A 21,608-nucleotide genomic window follows, 5' to 3' on the forward strand; every position below is an offset into this window, starting at 1 on the left:
GGGAGAGAGAGAGAGTGTGTGTGTGTGAGAGAGAAATACTGTAGAGTAGAAACATAAAACCACAAGACAGAACAGTCCAAATATTTAATGTGGGTTTTAAAATCAAATTTTCCATCACGGTGATTGTTGATGACTAGATAACCTTTGTACATGTCAAATTCATTGAACTGTGTGTGTAGTGTGGGCAGTGTGTACTGTTTTCATAAGACTGTAAAAAATTAAGTGTACACAGCGAGTGTAGGGAGCGGGTGTTTGCCTTGACATGCATGGCAAAAATCAAACCAAACAACACACCCCACACGCTTGCAACAGACGCACGCACTCACTGTTTGATATGTGGTTCGTCTGCTGGACACAGTCCCTTCCCTCAGTTTGCCGCTCTCACATACACAAACACTTTTCATTCAGCAGTCAGATTCCTGTTTTCTTGCCGCTCATTCAGAGAGTCTGGACAAGAATAACCTCAAAAGAATGCACATGCATCCACACACACACACACACACACACACACACACACACACACACACACACACACACACACACACACACACACACACACATCCGAAATAATCCCAATACTTATTGTTTAATCTTTGAACACTTTCACTTAGTCATATCTTCGAAAAGTTTATTTCACATTTCAAGGATATGTAGATCCTTTTTTTACCACACCTGAATTGTTTGAAGTATTTGTGACAAGATGATAAAGCTTGTAAAAATACTCAGTAGATTTTAACAATAACTTTTAAGATTTGCGTGTGAGTCTGTTGTTGTTAGTGTTTGGTTAATATGCCTGTGTGTACAGTATAAGCTAAAGTGGGTGTTTAGTTTTGATACCCAATGTGGGTTTTACAGTCATACGTCATCCAGCATAGCATCCAGAAAATGCTTTAAACAAATGGCTTATTCACGTTTGTTGCAGCAGTGGGCGCCCGCCGTAGCATTCTCACCATACCAGGTCCTCTCAGCCCAATTGGGGTTTGACTTGTGTGTGTGTGTGTGTGTGTGTGTGTGTGTGTGTGTGTGTGTGTGTGTGTGTGTGTGTGTGTGTGTGTGTGTGTGTGTGTGTATGTGTGTGTGTGTGTTTTATGTGTCCATGTGTCCCATCTTTGTCTCATGACTTCTAGCTTTACCACAGACAACGGCTGACAGACATAATTTACATGCATACTGAATTATTCTCTACGCACACACACACACACACACACACACACACACACACACACACACACACACACACACACACACACACACACACACACACACACAAGCATATGCACAGACTTGAAGACAAATGGACCTTGCTGACACACAGACAGAGATGTGGACAAGCTGCTTTTCTGTTTGAATGCTCAGCCAAACCACAAGCCACAATTACACTTGTCCCTGTCTGTTTGACTGCAGCAGAGATAGAGTGCTGCGTATTCACTGTGCTGCTGTCTGTGGGATAATGATGTGATATAGCAGGGGTGTGACTCTGTAGGGTTGCATTTGCTCGCTATACTTTGAAACTCATTGTAAGGTTAAACAATTAAGGAAGGACACAAGGAAGTTTTGTTGCAGTATTTTGTATTGTTATAACTGTAAATAACTAAATTTCTGCTTCAGGAAGGTTCAAGTTTTGTGCTCAAATGTTGCTTCTGGTCCTGGCAGATTTTACAGATACATATTATTCCATCTTTTATTTGATACAGTACTTTACAGACCAAAGTAAAAAATAAAATCAGAAACATGGCACCCTGACATTTTTCCTCTTTTTCTACATAACTATTTGTATCACAGCGAGGAGGCTCTGTGGAATGTTTTAAGAGGCATTTTTCACAGACTTGGTTTATAGTGCTGTTGACTCCTACCAGCATTTCCTGCAAGTGACTGCAAACAGATTAAAGTTTTACAGGAACACGATGCAGGTGCAAAGGAGTTTATGAATGGATAGACAAAATCTATATCAACTAATTTACAGAACGTTTGTCTCAGGTGGAATGAAGAGGACCATGTGAGCAAATAGGTCCAATAATTCATGCTGGATTTGTAAGATACTGCCTCATTCAATGAACCTGGAAAAGAGTTTGCTGCTCAAACCCAATGTCTTTAACATAGTTTTTCCATTTTTGGTAGTCCCATAACTGTTTTCAAAACTACATAGTCTCTGATATCACAGAAGATGGTGAGAACACAATGTAAACTTGGGGAGACAAGTTACTATGACGACGAATCATATGTCATCCTTGTAACATGTGTGTCAGCTTATTCCCACAATAAATACATTTATTTCCAACCTGATAACCACATCTATTATATTCCAACCCATTAAGTAAGTTAGGCAAATGGAAAGTGGTGAAATATATGAATACACGAATGTCAGAAATTACTTTTTCTTTTCTTTTCCCTGTGTCCCTCCCCCTTCTTCTTTCTCTTTTTTCTCTTTCTGGCTATTTTTCTCAGGGTCCGCGACCCCTGACCCTGATGAGGTCAGTCGTGGCAAGTTATCATCTTGTTTTCCTGGCTGCTGTCAACAGCCCCCATGAATTTATATGTTTCCATATCCCTCCTTTTCCTTCCAAGGGGAAAAAGGGCTTTCAAGTATATGCATTTCAGAATGTAAATTTTTCAGTAGAGAGCAAAGGATGAATTTGTGCGTGTGTGCATGCGTGAGTGTGTTGCTGTATGTGCAAAGGTCCAGAGGGATTTTTGGCCACAGATGTAAAAGTCATTCCTGTACTGTTTCTCCCCTCACAACTTCTTGCCTCTTTCTTTAGCTTTCCTCTTCGCATCCTTGTCTGCCCCTCATTCCTCCTCGCTCTATCTTTTATATTTTACTCTCCTTTTGCTCCTTTTTGACCTGTCTGTGTGTATTTTACATTTTTCACCACTCATACTGTCATTCCCGCCCCCACCTATTTGCTTATTTATCTCTTTTCTTCACTCTTATCTTATTATTCCCCATTTCTCTTTCTTGCTCCCCCACTTTTCCATCATTGTCCTTGTGGCCCACTTTCTGCCTTTTCTCTTTCTTTTCAGCTCTCTGCTCTCTCTCCAAGGCCTAGTATAAGTGTACATACCTGGCAGAGTGTTTTATTGCGCTGTCAGGGGGTAGGGGAGGACTAATTTCAGCCATAAAAGCAGCTCGGAACAAGAAAAAAGGGGCGGCAGATGGGAATTGGGGGCAAATTTATAGGAATAGTTTGTTTTTTTAAACTGTGAACAGCTATTATTTTCCCTCTCCTCTTTCTCTTTTCTTTCCATCCTGGCAGTGGAGTATCACTTTGGCTCTGATAGTTGTGACTGAACACGCTCACACTTCTGCACACACACAGAAACTTTGACACATGCTTATGTGTTAATACTGCACAAATACTGAGGTGTGTTAATAATTACAGAGACACAAAGAGTTGATTATGTATTAATATGCACAGACACAAACACCACACACTGTTTGCGCACGGTGGTTGTGGGTCGGTGTGTTTGTTTGTCTTACTGAGTGCTACCGCTACCACAGACCGCAGTGTATTTAGCAAGGCTGTAGCCATTTTGTGTGACTGCAATTTGGCAGACGGCCTGGTATTCTCAACTCAGCACAAGGAGATGTATGTGTGTGTGCGTATGTGAGTGTATGTGTGTGTTCCATTAGCCTGGTTCCCATAATGTAAAGCAGCCATAGCTGAGCTTCCAGAGCAACTCCACACCCAAAGAACAAGATGGTTAAATGGAACAAGGTATTGTTAATTGTAAGAATGTATCCAAAACGCCATGTCTTGATTTACCTATTGGTTTAGTCCAATGGATCAAGAATGCTACTGATTCCTGAGTCCTATTTGTTTTTGTTTTTTTTCTACTACTTGCCAAGTTCCAGTCCAGTATAGCAGCATACAAACTTAGAAGTCAGTTTATGTCACTTAAACATTGTTTTTAGTACTATAACTTGTGAATAAATGTTACATATCTTTCAGCACTATAATTGCCTTATAAACATTGTGTAAGCAGTGGTTTTAAAAAACCCCACTGGAAGACAAAGGTGTTTTGCAGGAAGAGTTACACCTCCAGTATTTTTAAGGTAAAGGTATATGGGCCTGAAACAGAGCTGGAGAATGAGGACAAGTAAGAAGGTACTCAAACACTGAGTGAAGGTCAACGGCCCCTTCAAGATGCTTTAAAAGATGTGCACCAGCATGGGGAATGCAATTATTGAAACAAATCATTTCTTCGCCCATATGAACACAGCTAGAGTTCAACAAGTCCTCCAAATTACACAATAAACCCTGATCTCATGCCACTATCGGCAGCACAACATAATTTGTCGGTGTCTTCCAAATCTGTTAAAGATCACTGTTTGCGAAAATAAAATCATGTTCCCATTTTACACAGTTATGGTTAATGTTTGGACAGGCTTAGACACAAAAATGACTTTTTTAGGGTTTGGGATAGATCAGTGTGTGGGTTAAAATAACTTTTTGGTTAAGTTTAGAGAAACAATGTGGTTTGGATGAAAATAACTACTTTGGTGAAGGTCAGGGATCATGGTCATGGTTAGAAGAAACTAGTGTTGACTGTCGGTTGCTTAAATGACTGATTCTGACATTTTTCTTGGGAAGGAAGTCTCCTTGAGTTGGACAGTGCTTTGAGGTAGTTATTCTTTTGTTCATAGATGACTTGTGCTTTTCCACTGGGATAATAAATGTTTGCATAATATGAAGATGCGTAGGATGCGAAAGCATTTGGTGACAGATAAAGAAAGGAAATACTCCGATCAGAACAGCACAACCTCCTCCTGACTGATGCTATCGCTGTTGGTAACATAAAAGACTTTTTGGGCCACAACACTGAAGAGTCTGGTTAGCATCAAGCAGAAATCATTGTGATGCCTTCTAATTTTGCAGTCAGCAAATTTTAAGATATTATTAAAGGAATTCTAAATTGCTTCAATAAATTTTTTAAAATACTTTTAAAAGATAAGAACATTTAAAATGAACTCTATAAAACAGTCATGGTTTGCTGTTTTGTAGTCAAAAGCATGCATTTATCCAAAATGGTAAAACATGTTTTAGCAGGCCAATTTTGATCAGGAATGATAATAGCGCAATGCAACCATTATATTAATTTCTGAAGGTGTTTATATTTACCTGAAGGCCTGTCCTGAAGAAACACAGCTCTGTGTACCAGCTAGTATTGGTAACAATAAAAATCCATAATGAAGGGATTTAGAAAGCTGTAGATGCCAGTGTGTGTGTTGTTAGTTCCCTGAATGTGCCCACTCAGTTGTGCAGCCACAAAGGATGAAAAGTCATCCTCATAGTTCTCAATGCAAACCAAAGTATGCATGCGTGTACAAGTGTGTGTTTGGGTACACTTAATTTTGGTACTTCATTTGTTTACATTGTTTTATTGAATAGTTAACAGCAAACCTACAGGGGAATGTGTGCTAGTGTGTACAATGTGTGTGGAAATGAATGACTGTACATGAATATAGTGTATGCGTGTTTATGGAGCCATATTCATATTTGAATGTGCACAAATTCAGGCCTGTTTGTGTGTTGTGGGTGTCCACCTCCAAATAACTTTTCAGTTCCATTCCAGCCCAGGTGAGACATGGCCTCTGGAGCATCAAGGGGGTTCCTCCGCTGCTAATAGTAACTGACAGAACGGCCAGACTGCTGTCCTTTTCAATTTTTACCTTGGTCAGTATTTCTCATTGTCAGGGTTTGTAAATCACACTTTAAAAAAAAAAATTATGTTCTCTCTGGCATACTTTTTTGTAAAAGATTTTAAGAAACAAACACTGCCTTTGTCTGCCTAAGGAAAAACTCTCAGAGCACAGTAACACACTTTCTGTACTTACACACTAATTCTTTGAAATATGGAAAGCAAAGCTTTATTTTATCCTTCAGCAAATGACTTTGAAGCCTGCGACGGCTAAGCCTACAGCCTACAGTCTCTTTGTTTCTGAATATGTGTGTGTTTGGGCGTGAGGGTGAAAAAGGATATCTTTTGCTGCGTAGAGGTTTCAGGAAATGCCGCTATAAGAGCCTGATGTTGCTGTGGGGTTTTACTTAGTGTACACAACCACACACACACACACACACACACACACACACATACACAGAGAGAGAGAGAGTTTGACAGACCAGTGTTTTATGGTCACCAGTTGGCTCAACTTCTTTTTCCTTTACATGTGCCACTTATGAATGTGTGTGTGTGTGTTTGTGTAGCATTTTTTTAACTTTTTTCCTTACATGGGTCTGTGTGCATTTATGAGTGTGTGTGTGTGCGTGTGTGTTTGTGAGTTTGTGTGTGTGTGTGTGTGTGTGTGTGTGTGTGTGTGTGTGTGTGTGTGTGTGTGTGTGTGTGCGTGTGTGTGCAACTATGAGGTCATTAGGAGCAATTAGTTGTGCCACTACAGGGCTAGTTAGGAGCCTGCTGATGGATTGGAAACATCCACAAGGCAAACTCACACTTCTTCAGTTACTCTCCTCTCCACAACAATCCCTTGCTCTGCTCCCAGACAACTTTGTGTGTGTCTGTGAGTTTGTGTACAAGTGTGCCAAGTTTTCCACGTCTTTGTATGGCTGCGAGTGTGTGTGCGCACGTGTGTGTTTTTGTGTGGTTGTAAGTGGATTTGATTTCAAAGGTATGTCTTAGGCCCATTTGAATCATTAAGTATGATTAGTGGAGAGGGAAGGAGGCCTCCCACCTCCTCTTTACCCACAGATAGAAAATGTACTGTACTACCAGCTGTGCCAGAGCCAAAAAAAATGGAAACAACTCTCTCTCTCTTTCTCTCTCTCTCATTTGGGCTTTCTGTCTTTTGTCCCTGCTCTTTTCTTTCTTTTTCTCTTTCAGTTCTTCTACCTCTCTCAATTTTTCCACATTCTCCCCCTCTATTCTATGTCCATGTCCAGCTAATGCAGATAAATTTCATAGTTTTCACTGCACACTCCACATTTTCTGACTTCCTCCTAAAAGTTTGTGTTCAATACTGAAATGTGTGAAATAATATGAAGCAGTGATTTGATGATTAGGGCTGGATAAAGGCTGCTAGCCAAAGCTAACAAGGCTAATCTATGGGCTATTAGCAGTGAGACCTGGAATCACATGAGTATAAGCCAAAAACAAAGAAATATGTCAATTAAAACTGCTACATTGCATAATCAACAATTTTAATTACAATATCACAGAAAGAGGTGAGGGCAGTAGAAAGTTAGGTTCCTGGCAGTGCTGCAAATCTGTTCAAGGTTTTTCAAAATCTTTGTAATCCATTTACAAAAAGATCAATTCACCTTTCAAAAACACAGATTTTTTGTGGATGGAAGGTCAATGGATATATTGAGGAAAGCAATGTTTTTAAAGTAAGTTGTTTGGGTTGACATTAGTGTGTTCTTCGTTTTTATCTTCACACCTTGCACCTGTTATCTCTGTATCAATTTCTGCTTCACTGTGTGTGTAGGTGTGAATGTTTTGGCTTATCTGTGTTTTTATATTTTCATAGGGCATCGCTCTGTGTATGTGTGCAGCTTTAAAAAACAACACACAAAATACACAACATCTAAAATATCTCAAGGTCAGAAGACTCAGTAAGTCTACACTGAGGTAGCTTCCCCTGATCGTTTTTTAATCACAAAGCATCCAGGACATGATGGTTCCCATGGTAGCCATGTTGGCAAATCTGTCTTACAAATGGATGTGGGAGAAGCAACATATTATAGGCAAAACTTAAATATTTATTTTTTATATTTTGTATTACTCTCTAAAGTGTTTGCAAAACAGTGCAACCTACCCCTCGATTCTTTGCGTTTGTCTAAAGGGTCTCCTGCTTTCCTTCTAAAATCATGGTATGTTCTCTCCACTACTGACTATCTAAAGCTCACTTTATATCCACCCATGATGGATGGGAGGATTTTTCTTTTAACAATACAGTAGTAATGGTGCATGTATTTGTTGTTCTGCCTGAGTTGTACTGACTTTATCCTCTCAATATCACACTGCCATAAATCTACAGACTGGGAAGCTGTCCAGCTGGCTCTCCCTTCTTCTCTGGATGGGATGGGTTATTTGTTTCATAATGACCCTCTGAGACTTTCCTCTCTGTCTCTCTTTATCTTTGTCTCTCTGTCACTCACTTAGAGTTGCTCGCTGATGTTGTCTCCTTTGTCTTTACACTCATCTTGTTTTAGCATTACAAGGTGTACACATACACACTCACACACACACACACACACACACACACACACACACACACGCGCACACACACACACACACACACACACACACACACAGACACACGCACACACACAGACATATACAAACACAATTCACATAAACACATGTGAGTTCTGATATACGTCCCACATACACACACAAACTCCATCACCTGATGCTGCCGGCTCACTACCAGGAGAGCAATTACATCTGACAGTGTCTAAAGGGGGGGGGATCACAATGAACAGAGAGTAAACATGACTGCCAGCCCTACCGCCATCCCACCATCTGCTCGTACGGACAGTGCATGTACGTGTATATAGTTGTGTCAGGTTCATGTGGGTTTCTTGCTCTCACCTTATGAGCCAAAGGGAGTTTTGCAGGGCCTCTAAAACCCTGCAGGTCTTTGGCTGCCTTCCTCCATTTCCCCATCTCTTGTTTTTCACTCTCATTTATTCAAGACTGTTTAATTCCCTCGTCTCAGTTTCTCTAGTAGATTCCAGGTTGTAATTCTTGTTTTATGTGTTGTCACTGTTCTTGCTTTTCTATTTGCATCTGTGCCTTTAGAAGAGATGGACTCAGAACAAAATGTTCATTCTGGGGGTCCAAGCACTGACCGTGCATTGGCACCTGTTTTTCTTTCTTTCTTTTGTTCTTTGTTTCTTCTGTACCATGTTGATTTATCAGAGTTGTTTTCGTTGGCCAAAATTAGGTTAGCAAATATATGAAGGTTGATTTCACCCAGTTTGTTTGACTGCATTTTGAAGTTTGAAAGAAAAAAACTTCTTTCTCTTCCAAATATAGTTTATTCTGCTTTGTATGCATCTTTTGAATGCCTTTTTAAAGGGTTATCAAAAAAACTGAATACAAACTGTTTTGCCATGACATGCAAGTGCAATACAGTAGATGATAAAAATGCAAAAAATTAAAATTAGATTTTTTTCTGCATTGATTTCCATGACCATAATCAAAATTCCTCAGTAGGTACACAAGGTACTCAGTGTATTTGTATGCAGAGATATAGATATAGATATTACTTGATAGGATAAACTTCCATTTTCCCAGAAAGAGCTTTGTCGAAGGAGGTCGTGAAGACCAGGAGACCATCTATTTCAGTTTTACAAAGGAGGAGGTTGCAAAGTAAAGGAGTTTGTAACCTAATGCAAACTATTTTTATCTTTTCTTCTTCTTCCTCCCCCACTTGTTTCAGACTCCACTTTTTCTCTTTTCTAGCATCTTCCTTATCCTGTGTGTTGTTTCGCTGCCTGGTCTTTGTTTTAGGTAACAGTCATCACTTCTCAGCACTTATCCCACACCACACACCACAAGTAATAGTTGTTTTAAGATGTTATCTGGGTGCACTTAAGCCGGTGTGTTTCTGCAGCAAGAATGCATGTACATGTACTGTATGTCTTTCCGCTCTGGAAGTGTGTGTGTTTATGTGTCAACAGGCTTAGAATTGTACTGCCAAATTAGTCTGGGTTTTGTGCTTTGGAAAATAGCTTTGTTAAGCAGTTGAAAGATGTGATGGAATGGTGAAGATTGTATGTGTGATTGTGCATTTGTATGTGTGTGTGTGTGTGTGTGTGTGTGTGTGTGTGTGTGTGTGTGTGTGTGTGTGTGTGTCTGTGTGTGCCAGCTAGCTTTCTTTGATAACCTAATACTTAAGCTTGTGTAAAACTGTGAATGCTGAAAAATCAGGCAAGCAATGAGGTCATACTGTGCTTTGGGCCAAATTCTCCTATCAATTACACACACACACACACACACACACACACACACACACACACACACACACACACACACACACACACACACACACACACACACACACATATAAACATATACACACACTGATAGTCTCTTCTCCCCGGTGCCCTCTCTTTCTCTTTCTCTTTCTATGTGCTGATTTTTTCATCTCATTTTAACTTTAAGGTTCATTGTTTTTTGGATTTTGCCGGAAAAATAATAAATAGATCTGTTTGACTGAATTTTCACCTGGATTTTGTTTCGCTGTGCATTCAGATTTGTTGTGTTTTCTGCCGCATGATGATGGTTTTATTCACAGTTTATAGTAAACAGGGTCCTTTTGCAATGAGGGCAGTTCACAATATGCTTCTGATAATAGTCAGTATGACAAAAATGTGGAGAAATGTAAATGAGCTGCTAAGAAAGGCCAAGAGTCTCTCAAAGCAATGCAGAAATCAACAAAAGGCTAAATACAGAGAGGTGCAGAGTGTTTGTCCTGCATATTATATTTTAAAGACCCATTTTATACCCAGATTCTTGTGATAATGACTTTCTTAATAGTCTCACCTGTTTTTTTAATTCAAAGTAAACAGTGATAAATTACCAAAATTAAAAAAGAAAAAGAAAAGAATAAAAAAGAATGAGCTCTATTTATCTTGCAGAAATACTTTACTTATGCTCCTGTCCTTTTGTGAATGTGTGTGGCATTTATTAAAGGGTGGGGGTATTGTGTTTGTCAACAAGAGGGACCTTGTTTGTTTACTCATAAAGAGAAAAAAGGAGGGGAGAGGGGGAGGAGAGAGAGGAAGGGTGAGTGGAAAAACAGAGTTTAATTGCATATTAACCAGGCCCAAAAAGATTTCTGCAGTTTACCGCTCTGTAATGAAGGAGCAGTGCTGCTGCTCCTGCTGTGGGACTGTTTGTGTGCATGAGAGAAGGACGGGGATTATAGAAATGAAAAGAGAAATAGAGCTGTGGTTGCAGCTCTAAATGAAGCATGGGTTCAGGCTTAAGAATTGTGTATGTGTGTGTGTGTGTTTGTTTATGTGTGTGAACATGTGTTTCAGTAGTATCTCATAGCTGCTTCATCTGGTCTTCATTTGGCTACAAATATTTGGCTGCTTCTGTATCTTAATGTCTGCATTCATGTGTCTTTCAGGGTGTGTGTTGAGGAGAAAGAGAGAGAACAGTGTGAAGTTTTTACTAATAAGAAAATATTGCATTCTGATGGGTCACGGTGTGACGAGCTTTGTACTTTACAAGGCCAAGCAGACAACTGTGGCGCACATCCTGCTGCTGATTTAACCACCATATTGTCGGCATAAAGGTCATCATATATGCAGCTGAGGTTTAATATGCTTTGGACACTATTGGTATACATATGTATGGTGACTATACCCCAATCGGTCTTTCAACAGGCCTTGGTTAATGGCATTTACAAACAGCAACTACAAACTGATGTTTTTGCAGATTAAGGGTGAAGTTTTGGATGGATTGCCATGAAATTTTGTACAGAGATGGATCCTCCCAAGAGGATTAATCCTGATAACTTTGGCAATCCTCTGACTTTTCCTCTAGCTCCACCATGACCTTCTCATTTGTGGTTTTGAGGGAATTGTCTCAACCACTGTTGGAACCGTCATAAAATTTGGTACAGACATTAATGTTCCCTCAGGGTGAACTGTATCTTCCATATTCAGTAGCAACATCAGGCCGGTCTTTAAATGTGTCCAGTACCTTGATTTATGACTCAATACTTGTAAGACTAACGACATTCCCATCAGCCTCCGCTGTACTTTTTGTTTAGTGTTACTAAGCAAATGCTAACATGCTAACATGCTAACACCTTAATGTAAGATAGTGGTCGTTTTAAACATTTTACCTGCTTAGCACCTGCAGCAGGTTAGCATTTAGCTCAGAGCACTGCTGTGCCTGAGTATAGCCTCACAGAGCTGCTAGTGTGGTTGTAGGCTTAGTTCTGATTATCTGTAGATCGATACTTTGTTGCCTCTAACGATAAACTGATCACTGGATCCTGGTTACAAATATCTGTGATATAAATGTATATAAAGATACAAATGTAGATTAGTGGTACTGATATTTGGCAGCCTTGGACATGCTCACAAACTCACTGTTAATTTTTTAGAGCTAGACAGCTGATAAAATTTAGCTCCACCTCAGCTGTAACAGGTTGCCTGGCTATGTTTTTTTTCTACCCACAAACACTGAAGAATGTGTATTTGGATAATGTATGCTTGAAAGCAATTGGTGGATTTGAACATAGTAAAGCATTTAAAATATGTATGTTTGTCTATTTCACCTCTGCACATATGCCCACCTACACACACACTTGCAGAGCACAGGACTAGTTCTCAGGCTCTGTAGTAATTTGGGGTCAGAGTTTGGGCCCCTCGTCAATCAGCAGGTCATTAGAGCTCTTTAATGACCTCCTCCTCCTCACCCCCCCTTCATTTTCTCCTCTCCTTTCCTATCCCCCCCTCCCCCTCCATCTCTCCATCCCCTCACTGCATGATGTCCTGCGACCCCTCTCCTCTTCCTCCCCTCCCCCTCGTAGCCTCAAGTTCTCCTTTTGATTTGTCTCTTATTTTATTCTCCGTCTCCTCTCTTGGAGTTCAGGAGTTAACCCACATAACTCTTCACCCACATTACCCTTGGCTCTCCTTTCCTTCCCACTTCTTTTTCTCCTCCCCCTGTTTTGATATCTCCTCCAGGGGAAGTGAACTGGCTCACAGTGTAGGTCTGCACTATTTCACATGTGCCTGGGTTCGATTCTCTGCAATCCCTCAGATAACAAAAAAAAGCCTTAGGTCTTTCCATCCCTCTCAAGTTCTCTGTTTTTCTTCCTTCCTTCTGATGTCCTCTCACTCTCCTTCTTTCTCTCCTTTCCTTCTCCCTACACCTTTTATCTATTCTCCCCTCCCTTCCCTCTCAACCTCTCCCTCTTTCCCTTCCTCCATGCCTCACTCTGTCATTCCTCTTTAACAATGACTGATTCGTCAGCAGAGCACATCCATCCGCTATGTGTTTGTCAGACTGAGGGCTCTTTGTCAAATGACATCACACACCAAGCGACTTCCAAATACTCAACTTAGCACCAAAGTGTAGAGTCCACACACAAGAACCTGATTTTGTCATTTGTTCTTTATATTCTGGATTTAAATGGTTTTGGATGAAGTCTGTTCTACAAATGTCTATGAAGGTATGGTTTTCAGGAACAAACACACAAATTAACTTGACACAAGCTGGAGAGGACTGCTGTGCAATGATGACATTTTGTCCAAATGTTGCCTTAGCTTGATTTCTCCAAAATAACCTGGTTTCTTGTGTGTATTTGGTCTTTGTCCTGCTTTCCATCTTGAAAATGCTACACCAGTGTTCATCATTGTTTTCCACTCCTGCAGAGTTATTCTTTCGTCTCCTTTTTTTCTTCCAATTTTAGGCCTTCCTGTTTCAGAGTTTTTCAAACTATCTAAAAGTATCCAAGAGACTGATGTTCATATTGAACAATTCTGCAACTCATAAATTATGTCCAGTGCCAATGTTCAGTGCCAGTGCAGGAAGTAGTGAGCCCTTACTGTAGTGAAACAGTACATAGGGAGGTCAGGGTGGTGAATGGACACGCAGTGCCTCCAATTTTCACGAGGGAGACTGGGAGACCATGATCTTAACTTAACCTTAACCAAGTGTTTTAATTGCCTAACCTTAACCATATTTAACCATAGTTTACTTTCTATGACTACAATTTTTCCCTATTTTAACTATATTGCAGTTACCATGTGCATATATTGTAAAAGGATGTAATTTTTTAAACTCTGGATTTTAACTTTTTAATTTAATGTTTCCTTCTCATTATATTGCTACTGCAGCCTCCCAATTACCACCATATCTTTCATAAACAATTATAAAGATCGAGTACAATTAATACAGGTGGAAAAAGACCAGTGTAAGTCTGTGTCAAAGTGTGTGCTGAATAAGCATGGTTTATATGCTAAAAGCCCCCCTCCCATGTCCACAGCATGTGGAAGTAATATCAGCCCAAATGTGTTCCTCATTAAAGCAGCGGCAGCACCGCGTATGAACATGGTCAGGATACACAGACAAATTAGCCCATTTCCCCCAACACACACATGCACGCCTAAACACACACAAACTCACAAGCATGCACAGACACTCATGCATGCACACTGAAGCACGTGCAAGCACACACATTTTAATGAGCACATGCCTGCCTAATACACAAACTGCAAAAAAGCTAAATAATCACCATTTTCACTGTGTGTTACTTAATGTTCTGTGTTTTCTTGTAGCACACAAATTAAAGAAGCTCTGATGCCAAAATGTGTGGCTGGAAGTGTTGGCATGTGCCACATATCTAGATGTGAATGATGTTCGTGAGTATGCGTGTATGTCCATGGTGTCATGCAGAACCAGGCAAAGAAGAATTGGTGTAAGAAAGATTACGGGAATCAAACTGGTTCAGCTCTGCTTATTTCCCTGCTGTGTGTGTGCGTGAATGTGTGTGTGTGTGTGTGTGTGTGTGTGTGTGTGTGTGTGTGTGTGTGTGTGTGTGTGTGTGTGCGTGTGTGTGTGTGTGTGTGTGAGTATCTGTGCATGTAAGTTGGAGCGGAAGGGTTTGGCTTCCTGCGTCCTGATTGGATAAAGTCTCAGGAAAACCCCCTCTAGTCTCATTCTCATTCACTGTTGTCACACTTTTCCTTCATAAACCTTCTACTAAACATCACATGATTAGTACTTATGTGGACAGAAAGTACAGTATACGAATTTCTGTAAGTGTGTGTGTGTGTGTGTGTGTGCGTGCATGTCCTTGTGTTTGTGTATGTATGTGAGAGAGAGAGAGAGCGAGAGAGAGAGAGAGAGAGAGAGAGAGGGAGAGAGAGAGACGACAGTGTCAAGATTTATTACTTTTATTACATGTTTATAAAGGCCGGAATCTGACTGACACTTGTTAAACATTGGTGGTATGGTAACATTTTATGGTTTTCCCATATAACTAGCTAGTCATGCACATACCATATATGAGCTTTCATACCATTAAAACTGGCACCAGCTCAAACACCCACACCCACACACACACACACACACACACACACACACACACACACACACACACACACACACACACACACACACACACACACACACACACACACACACACTCACTCACTCTCTGTTGGTCCTGTCACATTCACTGTTGATCCTAGTTCTGAACTGCTCAGTGTGAGGGATGTTTGTTTGGACATTGTGTGAATAATAGTGATAGATGTAACTTTGGTTGGACTGCGTGTGTGTTGCAGGGTGTTTTTGCAAGTACATTTGTGGTCGGGCTGAGATGTAAATCTTGGCCAGTGCTGCTAAAAAAGAAAGACAAAAGAGATAAATGATGGACTAAATGTCCTTATAAAGTCTTGTGTTCCAATTTTTAGGAGGAAAAATAGGGAGAATTGTGAAAATGAGGAATAAGGGCTGGGTTAAGGGCTGCTGTCCAATGTTCCAAACGGCACCACTCGAAGGTGTGGTGAAAAGCCTGCCGTCATAGAAAGATGGGGAGACGCGATTTATTAAAAATATGGGGATAACGGCATACATTTTCATACAGTGTCTCCTACAAGACATTCTTGGTGTTGGATTGGCTGTACACATGAAAAATGACAGAAATATTTGCGTCAAGAATGTCAAGTTCAACCCCTGGCGCCTCTCTCACCTGTCTGTACACACACATGGAAATGTCAAATTTCCAATTTGAAAATGGAGAATTTATTTTGTATTACATATAAATGGAGACACAGGGAAAAAAAAAACGATAATCACAGAAAACTATGGAAAGGGCAGCTTTCTGCTGGACCAGAGCAGGAGCAGGGCTGTGGCAAGAGAGGGAACTGATACTCAATGAATTAAGTAAAAAGTGCTGATTATAATGTCATTGTTGTTGTTGTTCACTGAAGCTTACAAAGCTAACAGGTTGAACCTGCTGCAGACAGACACAGACTATGAGAACAATTTGGAAAAATACGGATTAGAGAATGATTGAGACCAAAAGAGGGACACAGCAAAAAGGAAAGAGTGTGAAAGAGAAATACGGACAAAGAAAAAAAGTTGTAACTGCCTAATTGCTGCTGGTGCAGTGAAGAGTTTTGGCCAGTGTATAAATAATCCTGTTGTTTGTTGTACTAATTTTATTTCATTTCCTCTATCTATCCTGACCTGACCCAGCAGCAACATATAATCCACTCTAATATTAAATTCACTCGTATCAGAAGCACATTTTGTATCATCTAAGAATACGTCCTATCTCCTGTTTGTTACCAGTGCTTGGGTCTGTAGGTCAATAAATGTTTGGTGTTAACTTGGATTAAAGGCTCTGCTTTCATTATGAAGCTCCTCTAGTGTGATTGTGAACAGCTGAACACAACTCCGCCATTTCAGTGTGAGTAAACACGCTTAGTAAATTTCTGTTCTGTATGTGACCATTAACTGTTCATTACTGATCATTTTGTGAGTGTTTGGTCACCATCACTGCCTTTTAAATGCATCTCATTTGCACAGAAGCTACATATGTAGTGGGAGGTAGTTGCATGCTAACATGAACGATGCTTGCTCTGCTAAATAGGTCTGCTTGTTAATGGCTAAAAAAGAGAAAAAATAAAGTTAATGATCAAGCAACGTGTCCTCATCTGCAACTTGTGGAATCAGGTATTTGAAAGTGATAGGAAAAGCATATGTGAGCACCGATGGACTAGCAGTTTGAATTGGGTCGTAACAATGGGATATGTATTGCAGACACAATGAAGAGGCTGGAGTAAAGAGCACTATATCGCTCGTCTGAAAGCACTCTTTCACATGTAGACAAAACTACACACACAAATACACACAGAGTTAGTAGGGGGTTAATGGTGAGGGCAGGGGCTCTGGGGTCTACATTCAGTATGCCTGGTTTCCCTCACTTAATCACATTTGGGGAAACAAGCCCAAATTCCCCTCTTTCCTTCCTCTCTATCTCAGTCTCCCTCTCTCTGTATCTTTTGCTTTTTTGCCCACTTTCCTTCCTCACTTCCCTGTATTTTGGCTTATATACTGTACTTACAATCTAGAAAAAGGTGGTGGAAGTCTCAGTTTCTGAAATTCTCTCCTCTCTTGGCTTTATTTGACCCTTTCTCTCCACTTTCCACTTTCCACTATTCTTTCTTTCTTTCCTTTCTTTTCAAATCATTTCATTTTCTCCTCATCTGCCTAATCTACACTCTGGTTGTGTCATCTGGTTTGTGAGAAAAAAAAGTACTTGTGTGTGGCGCAGAGCTGTATAGAAGCTCACATCTCCTCCGCTTAAATACAATGGTAAACTCATAGCAGTGATACCTTACCCTGCTTTCTCCTATAGCCTTCCTGTGCCCGTATAGAGGAGGGGGATGGTGTATGTGTGTCTTTGCGTTTTTATGTGTGTGTGAACAGAAACCAGAAGCAGATACAGGTTGTGTACCATATGGTCACTGTTGAAGAGGAGAGATAAGACAAGTTCAAAGGCAAAACAAATAGAAGGCAAGGACTGATAGGTATGAGAAAGCTCAATAATTGTGAATGAGTACACAAAAAAGAGGAGGGGGTGACAGGTTTTATATCTGCGTCTGGCTAAGTGAGTCAATGATCAAACAGATGCTGGAGCTGAGTCTCACTCACTCTCAGTCTCCCTCTCCATCTAACAAGACAGGGGCACTCAGCCTAGACTAATGCTGCCTTTCTCCTTCCACTTTTGTCTTCCCTTCTTCTTTTTTATGAATCTATTAGCTGCGTAATTAGCGGCTGAAGGGAGAGAGAGTTTGAGGGAGGGAGGACAAGAAAGAAAGAAAGAGGGTAAGAGGGAGATCACTGTGATCATTAACTAACAGACTGGAGCCATTAAACTTGTTGCTGCTCCATCCTTTCTTTTCCTGCCCCCCTCCTTTTTGACCATCCTTTCTCACGTGTTCTTCCTGTCTGTGTCTGTGACATTCACTGTGTTTACATACACACAGGGAAACAGGTTATTGGAAAATTGGAAAAGTTGAGGCAGGAAATCAGTTTCTTTGCAACAACCTGGTTTATCTAAAACTGTCATTCACATGCAGCTGGTCTGTAATCAGAGTCGTCCCATTACAAATGTTTTAAGCAAAGCTGGCAAAAGTTTATTAAGTGATAAATGACACTCCAGCTTTTTTCTGTCCAGCTGTGGTTTAGACTCAGTGTCAGTCTGACATGTTGTTTTGTATAAAGGTTTGAAAATATAGACAAGGGGACATGTAGGTGTGTCAACCTGATTAAGAAAACCGGGCTTCTGTTTTCTGCATGGCATTTCAGAATTAGACATTTTTACTTACTTTACTCCACTCTTCAGCTTCTTTCATTTAAACATGTGGAAATCTATAGTTCATCAGCCTGCACTCATTCACATACCTAGAAATACCCTCTCTGATAATTGCATAATTAAATTATACATAGCTCAAATAATTTAAGAATGCTTTGAAACGTTAGGAAACTAATGGAATCTTTCTTGGAACTTTAAATGGAAATTTGTGCTGCCCATGTTACTGGACAGGACATGGAGTCACTGAGTCATATGACAGCTCAACATGATTATAATTGGGCTAAAGTTGCTCCACAGGTAGCTAGCTGAGTCAGGCTGATTATGGCTGAGTGCTTCGGAGCACTGGTGCACTCGACTGTTTTCTGGCACCGGAGGATGAAATGTGAGCCAGCTTTGGCTCATATACGCCTGCCAGATATGCAAAGGGTTTCAGGATGTGGAATTGGAAGAATCTGGGTATGAGAACTGTCTGGCTTTGGGTGAAGTCTTGGCATTTCAAACCAGATCAGTATACACAGTGGGGACTCCGAGCCATGTCATAAATCAGGCAATAAGGCACACCTAATTTAGGCTGAAAAATGTTACTGTTACCTGGCTAGCTGAGGTGTTGTAACAAAAATACATTGGCGCCACTCAGTTTTTCTCATAATATGGGTTTTATTAGATGCACAGGCACAGAGGGGGGCCGTGTGTCTGCTACAGGTTGGTCCACATTAGGGGTGAATGCTGGATTGACCTAATGAGCCTAACAAAGAATGTCATCTGGATCTGCGGTCAGAGTTTAAGAACCCAGACGACAAGCCAGTGGATAAAAAATGATTTAAGAGTAAATTATTTGGGTGAAACTACACTGTCATGATCCAGTCTATTTCATTTACTCTTTCTCCATCCTTCATCTTCCATTCTCTGTCTCAGCCTACTTTTCCGCTCTGCAGGGTACCAATTGGCCAGACCACCTGTTGCTGTTGGCGACGGGGGCCTGACAGGAGAATGTGATTGGACGGCAAGGTCGTTAACCTCCACATACAGAAAGTTGTGAACCCTGGCAGGAGGGGGTGATGAGGACACACACCACCTTAATGAACATGCTCACATACACACACACACACCCCCACTGACACTCACAAATACCCCCACGAACAAAAAATTATACACACCCCACGGACACACAGACAAACGCACACATTTAAACGCATTCTCTCCTTTCCCTCCCCCTCTCGCCCTCCAATCCTCCTCCTCTGAAGGAGCGTTTAGTAAAACAGCGATCGGCTCTATTGAGGACCAGTCTCTTTTCTCTTTTTCTCTTTGTCCGTAACTGATTGGCAATTTGTCTGGAGATGAATTAGTTAGCTCGTTTCACAGGAGAGGCTGAATGGAATACAGGCCTAAAAGCCAAAGATTTAGAGATCTAGTTAAGAGAGAAGAAGGACAGAAAGAAGAGGGAAAGTTAGAGAAAGGGAGAGGCAGAGAGTGAACGAGAGGAAGAGTGAAAAGAGTGAATGAGAGTGCTGATTGAAATGGTGGATATGGCAGTCTAAAGGGCAAGAGCAAAGATGGAGTGCTTCAGGCAATTAAACCGGCTTGCTGCTCCTCTGGTCCCATTGTTATGGATGGAGGGCTTTAGCATACCCCAAAGCTCTAACAGTGTTTTCCTTCGTTCCATAGGGCTCACTTTCACTGTGAGTGTTTTAATCTAAAAGCTGTGCAGGAAATTATTTAGGGACCTCTTGTAGTTGCAACATTATGTCTGAGTTGAAATAATAAGATAGATTAAGCAGACAGTAAAGGTGAACAGTACAGGCTGACAACTTTGGAACTGAGGTCTTGATTGGCCTTAAAGTTAAACTATATTATTAACATCACCTTCAGCAACTGATAAAACAATAAAACTCAGACAATGTAGTGCAATATATACACAATGCCCCATATTAGAGGGACATTTTATTATATTTTGATTTAGTATTTTGGATTGTTGAGGGCTGGTCACACCAGAAAGTGGCACAGCAAAAAAAATCTGTGCGATTTTACAAAATATGTGGTTCTTGTAGTCCCTGGTGACGTAGGGACTGCTTACAAGGCTAGTTGCTGAACTACTATACCCAGGCAGCAACATATCACTAGGTAATAACAATGGCTTTTTGAGCTTTCTATTTTTTGTTCTCAGGTTTGTACACCCTTTCATCAAGTGAAGAGTTATTGAAGGGGGATAAATGCTCTGTGATCTAGCTTATTAGCTCAGTTGCTAACAGGACAATGCATTCACACAATTTTTAAAGATATATTTGTACCATCAGCTCCTGTCTTTTCCTCTTATGAGGCCCATTTTACACTTTGACAGAGGAAGTTAAATAAAAGGGCAAGATATTAGATATTATATGATAGATTTGGAATCTTCATTCACATACATATTCACTCTATTAAAGCTTACATCAAGTGTCACAAGTGTTTGTTGGGTGTAAGTATATAAGCATATGAGTTTACTGTCATAATAAGCTGCCTACAGACAGACAGACAGACAGACACACACACACACACACACACACACACACACACACACACACACACACACACACACACACACACACACACACACACACACAAACACACTTCCACTGGGATGTCCCCTATTCTGTTATTTTGGCACAGTTGACAATATAAACCTTCCTGACAGACAATGGCTCTTCCTGAAAGGCTGCATATGATATCCTCTGTCTCTGTTTCACTCAAATACATTCACACACAGACATAAGACCCACACACACACACACAGATATATTTCTGTTTCAATGCTGTATTTTCCTTTGTTTTGTGACAGTTGACACTACAAACCTTCTTCTGAGACAGTTGCTTAAAGGCTGGTCATTACGTCATTACACACAAACACACACAGCTGTGTAATATTTCAACAACATACAGTACTTACGCATCAGCATACAACCAGCACCCTATGTGAAGTCTTAATTTTATCTAATTTCTTCTGAGAAATGCATGATTTTCAGTGGGCTGCATGCATTTTGCAGGTGTGCTACCAGTCATTCACATATATATACAAAACATATCTTTTTTTTCTGTCTTGTTGCATCACATTAAAACAGTCAATCCGAATCCTACTCCAAGTATATACGTAACCCTACTTGTGGAAGCAAATGGTAAGCTGTATGTCTTTGTATGTAGACAGCAGATCGTTTCAGACAGACAGGTATTCTTCTGCCTCTTTTTGACAACATATACAACACACACAATGTTGTGCAGAATCTGACTTTCAGTGCAACTAAATGTTAAGTGTTGA

This window comes from Xiphias gladius, chromosome 7 (assembly GCF_016859285.1).
Source record: "Xiphias gladius isolate SHS-SW01 ecotype Sanya breed wild chromosome 7, ASM1685928v1, whole genome shotgun sequence".
NCBI lineage: Eukaryota > Metazoa > Chordata > Actinopteri > Istiophoriformes > Xiphiidae > Xiphias > Xiphias gladius.